The sequence below is a fragment of the Struthio camelus genome, chromosome 3, assembly GCF_040807025.1.
Source record: "Struthio camelus isolate bStrCam1 chromosome 3, bStrCam1.hap1, whole genome shotgun sequence".
Taxonomy (NCBI): Eukaryota; Metazoa; Chordata; class Aves; order Struthioniformes; family Struthionidae; genus Struthio; species Struthio camelus.
In genome coordinates, this window is record NC_090944.1 from 14093161 (window position 1) to 14111226 (window position 18066).

At 39.4% G+C, this 18066-nt stretch overlaps 1 protein-coding gene and 1 long non-coding RNA gene across 4 annotated transcripts in view; one reads left to right on the forward strand and one right to left on the reverse strand.

Annotated features, from left to right (window-relative positions):
• The window catches only part of RCAN2 (regulator of calcineurin 2), a 99973-nt gene that overhangs the window by 24264 nt on the left and 57643 nt on the right, over positions 1-18066 (reverse strand). The window lies entirely within an intron of this gene.
• LOC104139682 (uncharacterized) lies at positions 743-18064 on the forward strand. Of its 2 annotated transcripts, none has more exons than XR_011139966.1 (4): positions 743-4996; positions 6488-6597; positions 14437-14545; positions 15044-18064. It is a non-coding gene; the product is annotated as an uncharacterized lncRNA (long non-coding RNA). The 2 variants fall into 2 exon arrangements; XR_011139967.1 differs by having other exon boundaries at positions 743-1879.

Sequence of the window (18066 nt, forward strand, 5' to 3'; positions counted from 1 at the left end):
TAAAAACCTGTTCCTGAGCTGGCTGAAGTATTTTTGGACCCCCTCTGTTGATGACAGTGACACAGAATCAGGACCTAACTGAATAAAATGCCAAATATGAGAATGAAATGTAATAAAAAGAACAGTAAGAGCTGAAGAACTTTGTTTTATTGCTGCATTGCTATTTTATACCCTCACTTGGAAATGTAATGATGTGAAACAACTATAAAACACATACTATTCATTCTCTGCCTTTGTCAATCCAGTTGAACTAGAAAAATAAACAGGGAAAATCCACGGGACAGTTTAAACAAATAAAATGCTTGCCTTGCCCATTCCTGATTTGCTGTTTTACCTACAGTGATCGACATTTATAGCATTTCAGCTGTTTCTCCTCACGGTCATGGAGAATGCTCAGCCCTTTTTCCCTCCCCCTTTTCCCCCAGCAACTGCAAATGACCGCACTCGCATGATTAAAAACGTACTTCCAATCCGTCTAGACGTAGAAAGCACACCAATAACTTTGAAAGTGGCCCTCTATTTAAAAAGAAAAAAAAGGGGAGGGGGAAAAGACTCTCATGCTCCTTCACAACTATCATTTAACCTTTGAAAAAAAGGTACAAAAAACCCTATTGACCCACGTGTTTTCAGAAGTGTATATATATGCATATATATATATATATAAACTTCAGCAGTGAGACAGATTTTTTATATATATATATATATATATATATATATATATACACACACACACACACACACATATAGTCTATCTCACTGCTGAAACAGAACTTCAAATACAAAAAAAAGAGTCTAACTGGAGACAAAAATTTAGAAGAGCGGAAAGTCAGGTTCTGCTAAAGACCTTAGGCTCACTTTGCACCTCTGCATTAAAATATTAAACAAAGGACCTTTGCATTTCTCCCTGCCTTTGCAGCCTATGATTACCCGGCAGGATACACAGTATTGCGACCACTGTCTAACACGCTGGTTGTACCGTCTGACTGTTTCCTATTCCTAACAGTCTGCCGCTGCCATCTGTCATTTGCTGTCTTACACTTCATTTGCAAATGACTCAAGCAGATCTATTTTCTGTATACATTTGAACAGCGCCTAAAAACTATGGTCTCTAAGACCAGGATCTCTACCTACAGTAAAAATACATCAAGAATAACACCACCGTCTGGAAACTGAATGGAGTCTAGGGTAAACCTACCTAAATTATATGTAAATAGTATTTCAAGCCTAACAGGATAAAAGAAGAAGAATAAAGGCACCTTTCATCAACAAGAAACATGTTAGGAAGATGTAAAAAGAAAACTAAGAAAAAATTCATCTTTGGGCTGGAAAAGAACAAAGGTGTACTGAGATGAAACTTCTTGCTTACAAATAGAGGGGCTGAGAATCCCCTCCTAGGATCCATTATCAGATGTGCTCTGGCCTCTTCCATCTCTCGCCCATCCTGCTCAGTGCACGTGATGGGATACGAGTCAGTCCGCTGCACAGCAATGCAACAGAAATTGCCTTCAGCTCCACTCTTCAGAGCAGGAGCTGGTAAAGCACTGAAGCACGCAAAGCCAGTGGAACCTTTTGTATGTAAACTCCCACCCAACGAAGGGGCTGAACGGACAATGTGTACAAGTCAAATCGAAATGCTGCCTGCTGGGCTACGTAAGCACTTGAGGGGTCAAGGATACGTGAGAGAGACCTACACCCCAACACAGTACACATTTCTGAACTTTTTGCTTGGTTAATACAGCGTACCTCTTCGCATCTCCAAACTACCGAGACTGATACAGTTTTCCTGAAGTATTTTAACTTGTTCTAGTCTGTAATTTTTACCTTTAAATAGAGAAGTCATCCAAGCGGGAAGAAATGGATACTGGAAGAGAAGAATGAGGTAAAAGAAACAACTTTAAACTATGTGAAAAGTAGATACTGGTGCAAAACAAATTGGATACGATGCATGTGAGGCAGCTCAATTCCTGTATTGTGAAATCTGCCTTGGGCCTCCTACCTAACATGCTGGTGTAAGCTAAAATGTAGTATTACACAAAGCACGCTGGAAGGTAACAAGCCGAAGTTACAGGGTGACTTGTAGTTAAATTCCCATTATTGAGCCCATTGTTAATGGGTTCTGATATTTTATTTTTCTCATTCTCTTCTTCTGTAAGATGCAAGTTTCAATCTCCTACTCCGATTTGTTTCAAAGAGTAGAAAGTTGAGATGAAATTGGAATGACCCCACCTCAAAATTCTGGTTGTGGTTCTTGGTGCAAGCAAACCGACTTGCGGAGGACCAAAATCCAAAAGAAAGCCAAAATTATGAGTCGGACCGCCCTGCTGAGGAAGTAAGCAAGCACACTGAAAAAAATGCAGTAGCACTCTGAGAAGGAATGCTGTTCTATATAGACCAAATAATCTGAAAGAAAGCGGGATGTAAATTAAAACCATGCCTGCTTCTTTAGGCTCATTGCTTAGTTTTGCTAATCTAAATTTGGCTCAGACTCTTATTAATGCTAATCACTTTTATCACTTAGATCACAAAGGGCTACAGCCTTTACTTCTCTATGGGCATTTCGAGTTAAGAAAAAAAAAAAAAAAAGACCAAAAGGCTTGATCAAAAGCAACTATGACTGTATGTAGGCTTCTAAATTTTTTTTTATCTGGTTCAGTAAACTAGTCAGACTGGTCCTTAAAGTTTTCTAGAATGGGTAAAATATGAATTCACTGGTCTATTTCTCCTTTCTTACCAGACACTAACAGCTATGGGAACAAAATATTTCTAAAAAAATAAACAGATTGGCTACTACTGAAATGCACTGTACTGTGCACTTCTAGTGCTCAAGCCCCATAGACGTTTCTTGTACAAAATACCAAAAAGAAGCCCAACAAAATCCTTAGGAGAAAATTAATTAGTATTTCCAGAGTAATCTGATGGAAAATACATACAGCAAAGCCATTAGATGAATCAGTCATTGTTACCCAGCCTAGCTTTTTGAAGGTCAGACTAATGTGCTCACGCGTAGGCAGCGAGCCCCAGCTCAATACACGACTAGAACAAAATGTGCCTCTAAAAAGGCGAGAGACTACACATATTTCAGTCCAAGCTGAGGTGTAACTCTGAGTTACACCTATAACTCTCTGAAGTTAAAGCAGGAGCACTTTGAAAAGTCATTTTATCTTCATAAAAAATTTATTTTGCTTAAAAACTGTTGCATTGTCATCTTAAAAATAAGTCAGTACCTACAAATCCAAACTCACAAACTTTCTTTCTGCTTTGGTCTGAACCAAGCAAACAGAAAATAAATGTTATTTTTTGCTTCAGAAAATATGAAATCTTTTAAATTGAGAGATCCAGAAAAAATACGTTGAGCTTCTGCAATCGCTTACGCAAAGTTATTTCCAGAAACGGCTGTTATGATTCATGGAAATCTCCTTCTGTGGCTTGCCAGGGAAAAGGTGTCTTCATTACAAATTCTTTATGTATATTTTCGTTTTAATCTATTTTGCTCTTTGTAGTCCTTCCTTCATAAATTGCTTATAAGAAAACATTTGGGAGTAATGCATTTATAAAAAATAAATGCTTTCTTTTTTTATATAGGATATAGACTTTCCTCACAACAGGAATTGTGCTGTCCTTAAAAAAATTGAAAGACATCAGTATAAATATATATATTTATATATATATGTCTATGTTTTTTATACAGATAGACAGATAAAACTACGTGCAAGAGTCTGTTCCCTCCTAACTTTAAATGGCAGAACTTCAATAGACTAAAACGATTATACTTACACACTGCACTGACAGCAGCAACTAATAAGAGACTGCAAACGTAGCAGTCTCCCACAGTCACTCATTTGATGCTCACAGAGGAGCATCAGATTAGCCATAACGTTCTGGGTATAGTTGCTCTCAGTGCTGTTATTGTTTGGAAAGTTTGGCTCTGGATTTGATTTCGCAGATCATGGCAAAAAAAGAGACGGAAAGCATCTGCATAAAAAGAGATTATATCCTTCTACGCACTCTTCCTTCTCAACTTCCATATTGTCGTTGTAACACTGGTTTCAGCACTGTCCTGTAAGAAACTGAAGACGGTTTCCGGTTTGAATAAATTTTAATAGGGGGGGGAAAAAAAAGTGCTTGAAATGTTTTTATATCTTGAGAAGTTGTTTTCTCCCCAGCCCAGAGACACGTCATGGTCCTTGGAGGATCTAGTATCCCAAGCTGCGTAGATGCGCAAATATTACAGAGAGAATTGTCCTACAGTTAGCTAATTAAAAACAGTTGCAATGGTGTATTTAAAACTGATATATTCTGTATTCATTTCCAATACACAAACACAACGCCTGATGTCTATGTCTTTACCGTGCTGTAGTCTCTAATGAAATTAAGAGCTTAAGAGATTTCATAAAACTGGGCTTGTTTAGGCTGGAGAAGGGAAAGCTCTGGGTGGACATAGTAAAAAGCCTTCTAGCACCTAGTTACCAAGATGACAGAGCCAGGCTCTTTCTGAGGTGCGTAAGGGAAGGAAAAAAGGCAATGGTTTCTATCTGCCTAAACAGCAGCTAGTAATGTGCAGCCAGGATATGGGTGAGCGAATATCAGTCTTACTGTGATATAACTGTTTTATTAGGCAGATGGAAGAAATCCCAAGGTTAAAAAGCAAATATTTCTGACCAAACTCTTCCTGTGTCATTTTCCAACCAGCTGAATAATTTCCAGTTGGCACAGATTTTGTTTAGAAATAAGCCTTAAAGCAGACTAATCCTGTCTTACAGCTAAAAACAGCACTGCTCTTCAAAACCATTTTCATTTCCTGATGTGAAAAATATATCAGTTACAGCATGATATTAAAAAGATACTGGATTGACACTATGAAATAAAGGCACTCTTCATAGAAGCTTGTATCCAGACCCGTCACAGAAATCAATACGGGGGCAACAAGCCCAGTGACTGGTGAGCAGAGCAGTAACCAAAAATGTGGATTTTGTTCCGTCTATGAACGGTTTATTGGGTAAGTTTTTTCTAAAACAAGTTAGACACCTGAAAATCTGGTTAGAATCCTGTAGAGTCTAATTTCTTGTTACATGCGACTGTTTCATACTATGCCTCTGTGACATACAGAAAGGTAGGCACCTGAGTAAATGCCATTATATAAGTACATAACACACACATCTGCAGAGTTGGAGACAAACATGTAGTCTCCAGGAGTCAGTGACTCTGAAGTCAGTAAGACTTTCAAAGCAGTGGAGTTTGGTGCAGCTAGGTTCTAAGTAACATGAAAATACATGGGACGAGCAACTCTGGGGAACTCGTCAGCATTAAAATAAAGGGAACCAACTTGCTCATTGCTGAGGTTACGTCTTCAAATACCAGGTAGTCTCACAGATCGCTCAGCCTGATGATGTATGGACTATACTTGCTTCTAGTGGTAAATCAAACTGTAGAGCAGTGTTACTTTAGCCTCAAGGCTAGAATTCATGCTTTTGAATTTCAGCATAGCAGTCGTTTATCCAGTATGCTGAAGGAGCAACTGTTTACTTAATCAGTAGGGGATACTAACATTTAATTAAGAAGAACAGTTTATCAACTAAAACCAAACAGGATCATCCTAAAAGACCATCAATGGTTTTCAGCCTGCAGTCCACAGACTCTCTAAGGGCTTCACAAATCAGAAACAGAACAGATCTGGACTTAGTATATATAGATCTATACATCTCAAGTTTGACAGAAAACATTTACGGGAGTATAAATCAAAAGAGGTTGAAAGCATTAGTAGCTTGCTAGAGAGGGCAAGCGGTCTCAAAACCACTGTTTAAGATACACCAACCTGCAGCTATTATCAGCTACATACTTTATTTTGCGTGCGCGCACACACACACTCCTATTAATTATAGTTTTACTACGCCTACACCAATTATTTTTCTAAGTGAACACTACTGACCCTTGCCCGTTTGGAATTTTCCACGTATAAAATCCATTTATGTCCTTCTGCTCTGCTTCTGTTTCATGCTATACAAAATAGTTAAAGCTCAAGCAGAAAATATAGCAAATGCCTAGCCAATGGCATTCAAAAGTTTTCTGTATTATTCTCTAGGATGCAGTAGGCATTGGGTAATCTCTCCTGTTTCAGGATTGCCACTGTGACCAAGTGTTTCCATTCAGCAGTGCTCCGTGACACCAATCTCATTCCCCTACCCCAAGAAATATCATCCCTTTGGGAGTTAGGATCAAGTGCAAGTAGCTTAAATTACAGTTTTTCAACAGTTTCAGTTCAGTTAGTTGCTATAAAAGCAAGAGAAAGATATTAAAACACCTTACCTTTTTATTCATGCATTAAAAATTTTTTAAATAGAAGATTCATCAACTTCCCAAATGCCTAAAACTGTAAGTATATCAATAATTTACTTCTGTCTAACATAAACAGCATACTTATTACTGTTATGGCCCAGCATTTGGCTTGCTTCCCAGTTGTCATGATTAATAAGAATTTTTTTTTTTTTAGTTCAACGATTCTCTGATTATGGCTCAAGTACTGGCAGTAGCCTGCAGAAAGCTGGCTGGTCACACCATCCTGGAATTCTTCTAATATAATCAGCTATGTCTAAACATAAGGTACTAACTTTCACACTTCGGTAATTTTCTTCTTAGGATCTGTAAAGAAAATAGCAACACAAAAATCTCATTTTACATACAGAAAATGAGTGTCTGAAAATGTCTGCCTAGCCTGAAGAGCCAAAGGGTTCACCTGCAGAAGCAAGCTCACTCTGAACTGACCAGTGGCCAACATTAGCAGAGCTCAAGCTAGTAAAATGCCACTTAATAGAATTAAAATAAGCTCAGGAATACTACAACGCCAACCACAACTCCACACCTTTCAGGCAGCTTGACATCACATTTGGCAAGCATCTGCCTGTGGCAAACTACTATCCAAATTCCATGTGGGACTAGACCTTTATCCACAATGTCATGCTTCACAATAACTTCGAGAATACCATTCCCACTCCCCATCCCCAAATATCCAGCTAGTAACAAAATGGCATAAATGTAACAACAGTGCCCTTGGAAAGACTGCCATCCTAGCTGGTTTTCCAAGCTCTGCTGCATCCTTTACAGTCGTCCGCATTTGCTTTTGAGCACGTTCAAAACCAGACACAGAAGCCCAACAGAAGCTTCATCAATACTGGAGAGAGGGAGTAATGATCTGCACCATCTTCTATATATCCAGAAATTGTTTTACTTACATTATAATATTGCTGACTATATTTAGTTTTGATTCACTAGAACTCACAGATTTGCATCACGCGACTCTCCAGACACATGAATTTTCATTATATAGCTGTAATGTTGATTTCTTTCCAAGCGTGCTCTGCTCTGGTCTTAACTGAATTTTATCTTGTTGCTTAATTTAAGGTTGTTTTGAATTTTGATCCTGCCCAACCAGGGCAGTATCATCCACACATTTTTTTAAGGTGGTCCTCTGTTTTGTTAGGCTAGTCATTAATGAAAAAGTCAACAAAATTCATTCTAGAAGAAATGTGTGAGCATGTCAATTTAAATGCCTTCACCATTTAAGAATTAGCTATTTCCATTTTAGAGATTTTTTTAAACAACTATGCACCCACCTTATGGAAATTATATTTAGACTGTAGATTACTTATGACAGTGACATGTTTAACAGTATGAAAGCCTTAGTCAAAACATCTACCTTCCACGTCTCCTTTATCCCACTTATCCAGTTGCCCTGTCAAACAAGGAGGATGTACTGATTTGGCATGATCTGCTCTAGACAACCCAGGCCTTCCTGCTTCCTAGGTGCTTGCAAACTGATTCAAAATTCAAGTTAGAGAAAATTATCTGTAATTATCCAGGTCTTTCTCTCTGTCCTTCTTTTAAACATAAATACTCTCTCTTCCCATCTTCCTTCTACAGCAAGTCTCTCCATAACCTATGAATTCTCAAAGATAATTTCAAATGGTGCAGAGATTATTTCAGCTGTATCCTAAAGTACTCATTGGTAGATTTTTATCAGGCCCTATACACTTGAATAACTTTATCTTACCCTCAGTGTTTTTAGCATTTTTTCTTCTCTGCTTTGGGCATCACTAGGTCTGTTGTTGTTGTTATTTCTATTAATTTAGCTGATTATCTGGCAATCTCTCCTTACACAGACTAACACGCACAAAAGCGCTCATGCTTTAACTCCCTCTGCTTTGTTCATTATGTGCTTTCTTCTTGCTGTTAATGGATTTGCACATTGTTTCCCTCTTATTTTTAATGTATCATAGAATTTACCCTGTTCTTATTTAAATCCCTGCTAATTGAATCATCGAATCACAGAACGGCCAAGCTTGGAAGGGACCTCTGGAGATCATCTAGTCCACACCTCTGCTCAAGCAGGGTCATCTAGAGCACATTTGAATGAATGAATGAATTGAAATTCATTTTGTGATTTTGCACACTTGGTTTCCACTTCTTATAGAAATCCTTAAACTGCTGTAAAGCAAAAGGAGTATCTGATCCAGCCATAACAGTCTCTTAATGTACTTCCCGTATGTCCTTTGCATCACGATGGATAACTTCTATAAGGCATTCTATAGTGCTTCCTTAACTACTAGTTCTCATGCATTGCTTGATCCCTCAAATGATCTTCTTACTAGACACTTTTTACCAGCTCCATGAGTTTGCTGAAGATTATGTAAAAAAAAAAAAAAAAATTCTTTGTTCCGCTGCTCTCAAATTTTCCTTATTGCAAACCGTTGCTTCAAAACCATTTTCATCAAAACTACTTTACTGTTAGTTTGATTAATTTGCAAGAACAAAGTCTAAACTCAAATACAAATTACCTAACTGCCATTTTCTGAAAGATGTGTCCCCAGAACATTCCCATAATTTGACATATCCAAAGTGAATACAGTAAGATGTGTTATTTTCAACAGTTTAGAAGGCACTGCTATTTATTTCTAGTACCGTCTACAACGCTGGACAACAACAACAAAGAAAAATGCACGTTTTCTTCTTATATTCCAAAAAGATCAAGCAGAAGGGAAGACAGAGAAGATGGGAATAAGATATAGTAAAAGCAGAGAAGAGTTTTTGGCAGTATTTACAAAATATATTCTGTTCCACATGTGCATATGTAGCTCAGTCTAGCCATATTCCATCACTAAGTTCCTCGTAGGATATTTAACAGCAAAATGTTCTGAGGAGTAACTTTAAAAAGAGAGGGGTAGCAGCCCAAGGCAACAGCAGTTCCCACAGGGATTTTGTTCCTAGGAGGCACAGTGTAAGCCTGGGAAAGATGTTTTCGGGAAAGTAGATGAACTTTCAAGATTAATTTACCCTTGTTTCAGTGACGCTAACCTGCTCGGTGAAAGCTTTGTCACAAAGTCCTTTTTCGACCATCGCCTGGTTTCATTTGGCATCTCATGCCAAATGCTCTCACAGCCATCTCAGCCTCTGCTCTCACAGTCATATAGCCACTCCACTGCACCATGAGAAGCCAAAGTCAGCTGTTCGCACCTCACTCTTCCATTGATTATTCTTTTTTCCGTTATCAATTCTCTCTCCATCCTAAACTTCTCCCTCTGTCACTTCACTCAACCAGAAGGCCTGCCATGGCATCTCCCTGCCTCTACCCATGCAAGAGTTTTCCCCATTCTTGGTCTTGCACCACAGAGACATGTTTGACGGAAAAAATGTCCTGTCATCACACTGACTTCCTCCTCTAAACCCTGTACTCTGCTTCGGCAGTTCAGCCATCTTATATGGCCATTTACTAATCTCTCCCGCAAGTTGAAATCACAGCTCAGAGGACTTCCATGCCACCTGCTCCTTAAAGACACTTACAGCTCTTAATATGCTCCTATTTGAGGGAGAAAAGAATAAGTGCCATTTCTGATGGTGTTCCTTTTTTGAATAGCATTAGCAAAAAAACAAATAGAAAAAGCCCAACCAAAAGAAACTGCACACACCAGAGCAAACAAACAAACAAACAAAAAATCCACCTTCCCTGCTCCTCGCCCAACCAGTCTGTGGCTTCAAAGCAATTAAATTGCCTCCCCCAAAAGCTATCGAGAAGCACTGGTCAAAACAAATTTCCTAGTATAGATCTAATTATTTAGACAATGGAAAAATTTATATTCTAATTGTTCTAGTTACCTGTTTCCTCTCAGGAAAGAAGAAAAGTAACTAAATCTGAATTAGCCATCAGCCAGAAGAAGATGCAGCAAATGATAATAAAACCTGGGGTTGATAAACTTTTAGCAAGACTAATATAGCAAATGAAACAATCATCTCTTGCGTAAGTGGAACTTTATTTATTTAGAGGGTTATTATTTCTTTTACCATAATTAGTTCATCTGGCTACATACCAGCACATCTGACCTGGATGGAAAAAATGAGATTTCTGCAAAGTTACTACTCCACTGGATGTTACAAGAGCATAGCACACAGCAGAACTTCTGTTGCATGATGCAGCTCTCTTAAAACCTCCACTTTTCATAGCTAATGTATCAAAATTACTCACTGCAATATATGAAGCATACAGATACTTCCACAAGTGACAAATTAAGCTGAAGAAATCATAGGGTACAGCTGCCTGCAGATACCACAACAGGCTCAGAGTGTTTCTCAGCTCAGTGACTACTATTTCAACAGACAGGACTATCTGGTGCTGCAAAACTCGAGGCCCTCCTGTGCTGCAGGCTATGTCTCCTGCTAGATATGAAGCCCTCCTGCAGGACAGAGTCCACCTCTCCTGACAGACACTGTCAGAATCCACAAAAATAGCTAGTAACTAACTAGGGCTCCTTGCTCTCCTGTAAAGCTTTTAAGTCTCTAGGACAGAGACCGGCATTTGAGATGGAACATGCACAGAACCTGTATTATTTAACCAAAGGTTGTTAATTACATCAGATCTGGTTCATTTTTATTCAGCTTCCTAATCATAAAACTTATTTCCCACTTGCTTAGTTCCCCATTTGCAAATGAGAATACTTGGAGCTTTTAATCCTTAACACTAAGGTAGTTCCTGGAAAACTTCAAAGAAGTGCAAAATAGAGACCTGATGGCATGGGAGATGCAAGCAGCAACCCTCAGCTGTTGCGGCACTGAACTCTGCACAGACCATCTACCTTGTTCTCTATTGTGCAGTTTGCTGTGTGGACATTACAGGAGAGCAGAGCTGCCTACGCCGTTAACTGCTGCAGCCAAACACTTCTTGAGTCAGAAGCAAGAAGAACTTCAAAGGAGGGCAGGTAAAAGCATCATGAGAACACTGAAGTTGTGAGAAGGAGATCTGTGTTTCCAGGAATTAACATGAACAAAGTAGAAATCAACCTGAAATCTACTCAGCAAGCACAGACTGGACCCACACTTTACATGTGCATTCAGAGGTATTGCAACAGCAAGGAGAAAAAGGGGGAAAAGTTTATTTTTTGGCCAGAAATACTTAAATCTAAATATACTATATTGCAATTAGTACAGAGGGCAGCTAAGCTCTCATGCCTCAAGCTAGTAGCATTTGAGGATCATACTATATATATATTTTTATATTTACATATATATATACACACACACACACAAAGAGTCAAGAGTCAACACTAGGAAAATCAATAAACACAATTCCATGGAGGAGTTGGACTGTACACTTGTATGAACCTCAGAAGTCTCTCACGGGGAAAATATTAATTCTATTGGCACTAAGCCATATAAAGTGGGGGCAATTTTCAGGGTGAGCCCAAGCACACAGTCCAAATATGTGAATGCAAAACATACAAAATCTTACAGCAGCTGAGCACTGACTGGAGGCTAAACCTGGCCAGTTCCTGGACCCTGGCAATTTGTGTGCTAGCTAAATGTTTGGCAAACTGCAGCAGCTTTTCCCATTCAGCATCTTTTCACCAAGGAAGAGCTCCCTGCTCGAGCCCACACTGGCCTGGTTGTTTGCATTCTAACTTACGATTAGATAATATCTTCCAAAGCAGATATGCTGCTCGGCACATGAACCATCAAAACTAGGCAGGTACTTGAGGCCTTTACAGAATTGCCCTGGAAATTATAAAAGGAAGTACTGCCCAACTGGAATACGTATACATTACTTCATGTGCAAAGATGTTTATTTTAAAAGAGAGAGTTACGTAACAATGTTGGTGCAGACCTCTGCCTCAAAACATGCAACTTTTCTCAGTATCAAAGCTCAGGTCATGCTAAGCAGCAAACTATCGGTAAGCTTGAGACACAACCGCAGAAAGTAAACACATATAGCAACTTTGGAGAAGAATTCGTCTAGATCGCTACGGACCTGAAAACGACTGCCCCTTGAAAAACTTCAGATTTTTGAAAGAAATTGAAAGGATTTAGCTACTTCTACCCTCTAGGTTCTTCTAACCAAAGTAATTATTTAACGAAAAATCAGTATCACCCTCCTATGTGTATTAGAAGTAGCTCACAGCTACAGCTTTACTGATTAATCCTTCAGATGTGCTAAAGAAAATCGTCTCCTCTTCATTTTTCTTCACACAGGCTGTGCCATTTCTCAGCATAATTGCAAGGTCTGTCTTTCCTTATTACCTATCTTGGACTAATACTGCAGCTTCGAGCTACGTATTCTAGCTGTTATTTATCTGCTTTCCTTTGACCACAAATTGCTCATTGTCTAATTATCCCCACAAAATGTCTTTATGTGACCTCTGACAGAAAGGAGGACGAAAAAGAACACAAAAACCTCTGACTTTTTCTGCTCTAACACCGCTCCGTTAATGTTTAAAGGGTGAACAATGACAAGCAGAACGCAAGCCATGTTCACAGATGCCGAAGCACCTGCAGCTGCTTCCAACCTTCAGTCAAATAGCAGCGTACACTTCCTCGAGTCAAGCAAAAAGTAAATGCAAATAATTCAAAGTAAACCTAAGTGGCATATAATGTAAAAGTCTTATCATTATATCATTTCTTCTTTGGAAGCTTCTTATTATAGTCCATTTGCCTTATACAGGGGCCATTAGAAGGACAAAGAAGGCAAAACCTGAACTACTTCTGTCTCAGGGGCTCCCAGCAGTGCCCTGGCCTGCTATAGCACTAGACATGCAAACCCCAGGCTCCTTGGCTCAGTCACTCAGCACTGACACAGGCTGCAGAGCCAACGTGCTGCAAATAGCACTATAGCTTCTGGGACCTTTTGAGGAACATGGAGACCGAGGCTGTCATCAGATCAAAAGCGTGAAGTATCCATCTGGACAAGAAAAGTACCTGTTTATTTAGGTGTTGAGTATCTCCGTTGCTTTTCAAATTTACAATAAAAATTGATGCTTTCTATTAAAAAGCAGAATCAGATTATGAAATTTATAAAACGAAGGTGACAATTTAAAATCTTTCTAGCTCCTTTATTTTACCTCAGTGTGTCAGTATTAAAGCTCCTGGAAGGCTGTACAAGAAAAGGATGGAGAAAATATTATACCTGTACTTCTTTCTCCATACCAAGCAGCCCTGTTTTTAAAGTGTTAATACTGATGGCTTTCTTGTTCATTTACTCTGGAAGTATTTTTCTTCCTCCTCTTTGAATGAAGGAAGAGAGCAAGCACAGAGATCAGGAGACATGCATTACTGAAGCAGAAATATCAGGTCTTCAGCATCTCACAGATGCTGCACTATTTCCAAACAGGAAAGAACTATCAGGTACTGAAAATACTAGAGGGAGAAATTATCAAGCAGTGCTTTAAGGTACCAGGATTTTCATAGTCATACCATTATTTGGTTTCCTCCGTATGGCTCCAGTCTTTGGAGTCTTAGGACTGTACAACAATCTTTCTTTTCCCTCACATAAGTCAGAGCTCATGTGGCTAAGGCGAAGAATCTGAAATAAGGAACCCTAAAACTAAAAAAAAAAAAAAAAAGTCACGATTTCTGCAGTTGGCAACATCCAGAAGGGCAGCAACACTCCTCTTTTTCTATGTTCTTCTTCTCTTAACTGTCTTAGAGCACTTAAACCTTTAACCTCAGAACACCTTTGTGAACGAGCCATTTTTACAAATGGAGAATTGAAGCAGGGAGCAAAGCACATGGGAAACTAATGTTAAATTCTTTTGCTCTCTAGACCTCAGAAGCCAAGATGTGATGTTAGACTGCTAGACCTCTCAAAGGCAACTGCAAGTTAAGGGTTGATCTCCAAATCACGTACCTCAAACAGCTATCATTATTTCAAATGCTACATTGAACTTATCGGTAAATACCTAGTTTACAGGTTGAGAGAGATCCTGCTCCAACGTGGATTAATCCCCCAAAGCAATATGTTCAAAACAGTGAAACTATTTATATTATTTCCTTTTGCTGCCTGGCTCATCTCTACGTGGCTTTTTCTTGCATTAAGATAACGATCCCATCCACAATCTTTTACATTACAGTATTCGGATGCAAATTCTATCAGTCTGTATCGTTAATATTTCTTCTCTGTTGCAGCAGTGCCTACCGGCCCCAGTTACACATTGCTGCCTAGCAAAATGGTGCATGCGGACATAACTGAAGAGAGAACATGAAGAATCAATAACGTCAGAGTATCTTGCTCAGAGTAAGAACTATGAGTTTAAATTTTCTTCTACTGTTTCAGTGATGTCTGGAATTCCTCTATTAGAAGTAAACAAAATATTCATTACCTAATTGCTTATGTAACAAACATCATTACATAAAATTATCATCCAGAGACACTGAAAAAGGAATTTTAATTACATAGGTGAACTTCAAAGCAGACCTGCACTTGACAATTTCTATGACTATTTTCGCAGGTTGCCTAATCCCTGATATACCGGCACTGTACATTTAGAAGCATCTCAATTAGCCTGACCCAGTTTTTGAATTATAAAAGACAACTGAAAGCAGTAGCTGATAAAAGCTGAAAGGCCTGCTGGATGAGTTGATAGATGGCGAACCAACAGCCTCAGTGCTGTGGGCCAGTTGCCAGTTTCAGGGCATCCACACAAGCCTCTGTTCGTTGAAAGGATGAGCCTTTCCTCATGCTGAAACTAAAAAGCTTTGCCTTCAGTGCTAAGTAATCACTCTCTTGTTCCAGAGGCCAAATGGAAAAGCAATGTTGCCCAGCCTGCTTTACAGCTGCAAAGAGCACAACACATATGGAAGAGAGCATTTCCCTAAGTGGAAAACCAGTGATAAGCTAAGCAGCTCACGCCGAGCCCTGTGTCCAGTAGCAGCCGTGAAGGCCCATTGCTCTGGAGGAGCAGCAGCTTCGAGGAGCCATCATTGCCACCTGCTGCAGAAGCTCCTGCTCTACAGCCCAAACTGATTTCCAGCTCTTCCTCCGCAGGCCTGACACACGGGGAGCCTGCCCTCTGCTCCTCCTGCGCTGCAGCCCGCTGCTTGCAAGCGGCCTTTCAGGCACATCCACGTCCCTTGCCACAAGCTCAGCGCAGCAGATACCCTCCTCCGAAGCCTCGCTTCAGTTCTAACCGCAAACCGAACTGAAGTGAGATGTGTGTCAACTCTGCGTGATGAGCACAGTATGCAACAGGAAGTTTAAAGCAAAAAACCTAAAACATAGTCCTCGCTGACCTTAGAGGACGAATAGCTCATTCCAGCAAATGTGGTTAACTACCACACGTCGCACGAAGTCATTAATCTAGTCTACCGAGGGAACATTTCTCTCTCACACAGAGTGACCAATCCCTACAAAAAGCTTCCCCCATGGGAAAAGCTCTGCAGCAGAAAAAACCTGAAAGGGCAATAGGCTCAACCACAGCACCATCACAGCAACAGGTTTCTTTAATACTTATGCTTTCCAGTTGACCTGTAGAAGAGGGGAAGAAGGGAGGGGAAGAAGAGGGCAGGGATTTCTGTTTCTGCTTTGGCTGTTTTACTTCAGCTTCCACACCCATCTCATCTCAGAAATGTCCTCCTTCCTCTTGAACCTTAAAGCTTGATGTTCCTGTCGTCCTAGCAAAGTTCCACGCTGTCAGCCGTCAACACCAAATCTAAGCGTTTTACATGCCAAAAACCAGAAAGACTGGAATGAACCCCTTTAGCAGACTATAAAACCCCTCTCTCCTCTTTTTCGCTGGAATTCTCCTCAGAACGATCAAAGAGCAGTAGCTCTCTCCACCTTTAAAACATCAGTAGCGTTGAAACTTTAACAAAGAGGATGCCTACGCTGCAGCCCGCGGGGTAGGCAGAGCCAGGTGACCCACCTAAGGCTCGTGTGCTCGAAGCACTCGTGCCGCAGCAATGCTCAACGCAGCCTCGGACAGCTCGGTTCGTTGAAAATTAACCTGCACTGAGCTCCGGTCACTGAGGACAGACTGCTTCCAGCATCTAAGCCAGGCATCTTAAAAGTAGGCTTAGCTTTTCTAAGCTGCACTGCAGACTGCAGTGCAGTCTCCATTGTAAACATACCCCAAGTCTTTCCACTCAAAATTTTAATTTGGCCATGAGAAAAAAAATAGTTTTAACCAAAGCAAAGTACAGAAAGTCCAAGTAACAAGGCACATGCCAGGGATTACAATTCCTGTAATATCTCCGTAAGCCTTTTGTTCTCTTGTATCCCGGGCTCCTCAGCCATGCCTTCTGGGTGCTGCAGTTTAAAACAGGCTAATTTAAGTCTTACCAAAGTCACTGAGAACCTGTCTACTGATTTTATAGAAGCTAAATTCGGCATTTTTACTACTACTGTCATGTAAATAAGGATACAAGAAGATCACTACAACTTTAATTTCTTGCATTGTCTTATGTTGAACATAGACCAGACACTAAAAGATACCTTCTCCCAGTACAAGTCCTTGTCAATGGAGGCTAAATCCTAAATATAAAAGAAAAAAAAAAATTGTTCTTAAGTAAAAGGAGGAATAAACATTTTATTAGTTCAAAACACTACAGGAAACATGTCCTAATGCAGGCAAAACCGTCCATCCGAACCACTCCTCTGAAGTATCCTCTACCAATTTCATCTCTGAATCCAGGATTAAACCATTAATAGGAAAAAATGCTTTTTGAATTAAGAAGAATCTCTTGCTGGCAACACATAACTATCTGTACAAAGTATACACAACATAACCTGGTCAGAAACTAACAGGAGAATAAAAAACATAATAATCACTGCAAATGAAAGTAGTTCCCCCTCCCACCCCCCGGTTATTTCCATTGGCTTCAGTATATGTCTCATACGATTAAATAGAGTAGGGGTTCAAAATTTGACCTTAAATTTGTACAATCTTTTTTCTCCCGTTCCTTTCTAATACTAAGAACAGAGCAATCAGACTAGAAACAAACGTTGTCTGTGTCCTTTAAATAAACTGCTGAATATCACTGCATTATGCCTGTGAGCTGTTTCAGATGATCTGTGAAAAGCATACTTAAAATTCCACTTTCAAACTTAATTTGCAATGATTTTCTTGCAGTAATATGAAAATAAATGAAAAGGATAATTGATTTCACCAGTGAGCAATTATACACAATGATTTTTCTATAGCAGTTGTCTAATTAAGAGACTGTAAGCCCAGCATATCAAGCTTTCAAATTAAGCATTGTTTTTGAGGTTTTCATATGATATGCAAGATGCACAACTTTTTCTATTGCTATATTTCAGATACACCAAAATACTTGCTACAAACTTTAAACCCTTCACCAAAAAAAATGTACATGTATGCTTGATTTGGATTGAAACACAAGACAGAGCTACTGTTCAATGGAGTATGAAAAATCGGAAAATTATCAATAGTGAGAAATAACACGTACTGCAAAACTGATCTATGGCAAGTGACACGGGACTAAAAATATCTTTACAAAATTAACAATGAATGATTTTTGTTATGAATATGAAACACATACGCACAGATGTCAGTTATATAACACATTTCTTATATCTTTAAAGAGTAAACAGCAGGTTATTCTTTCAGCTAATCAAAACAGTAAAAAGCAAGCACATTTCTCCCTCATTTCCTTTAATTAACAGATTTTCAAATTGCATGTGTTTTACTACTGCAGCAGACTCTCATCTGTCTCCTTATTCTAAACTGCTACGTGCAAATTGCTATTGCTCCCAAAGGCTTTCCTAAGAATTACCCGTTAATAAAAGCATGGTAGGTG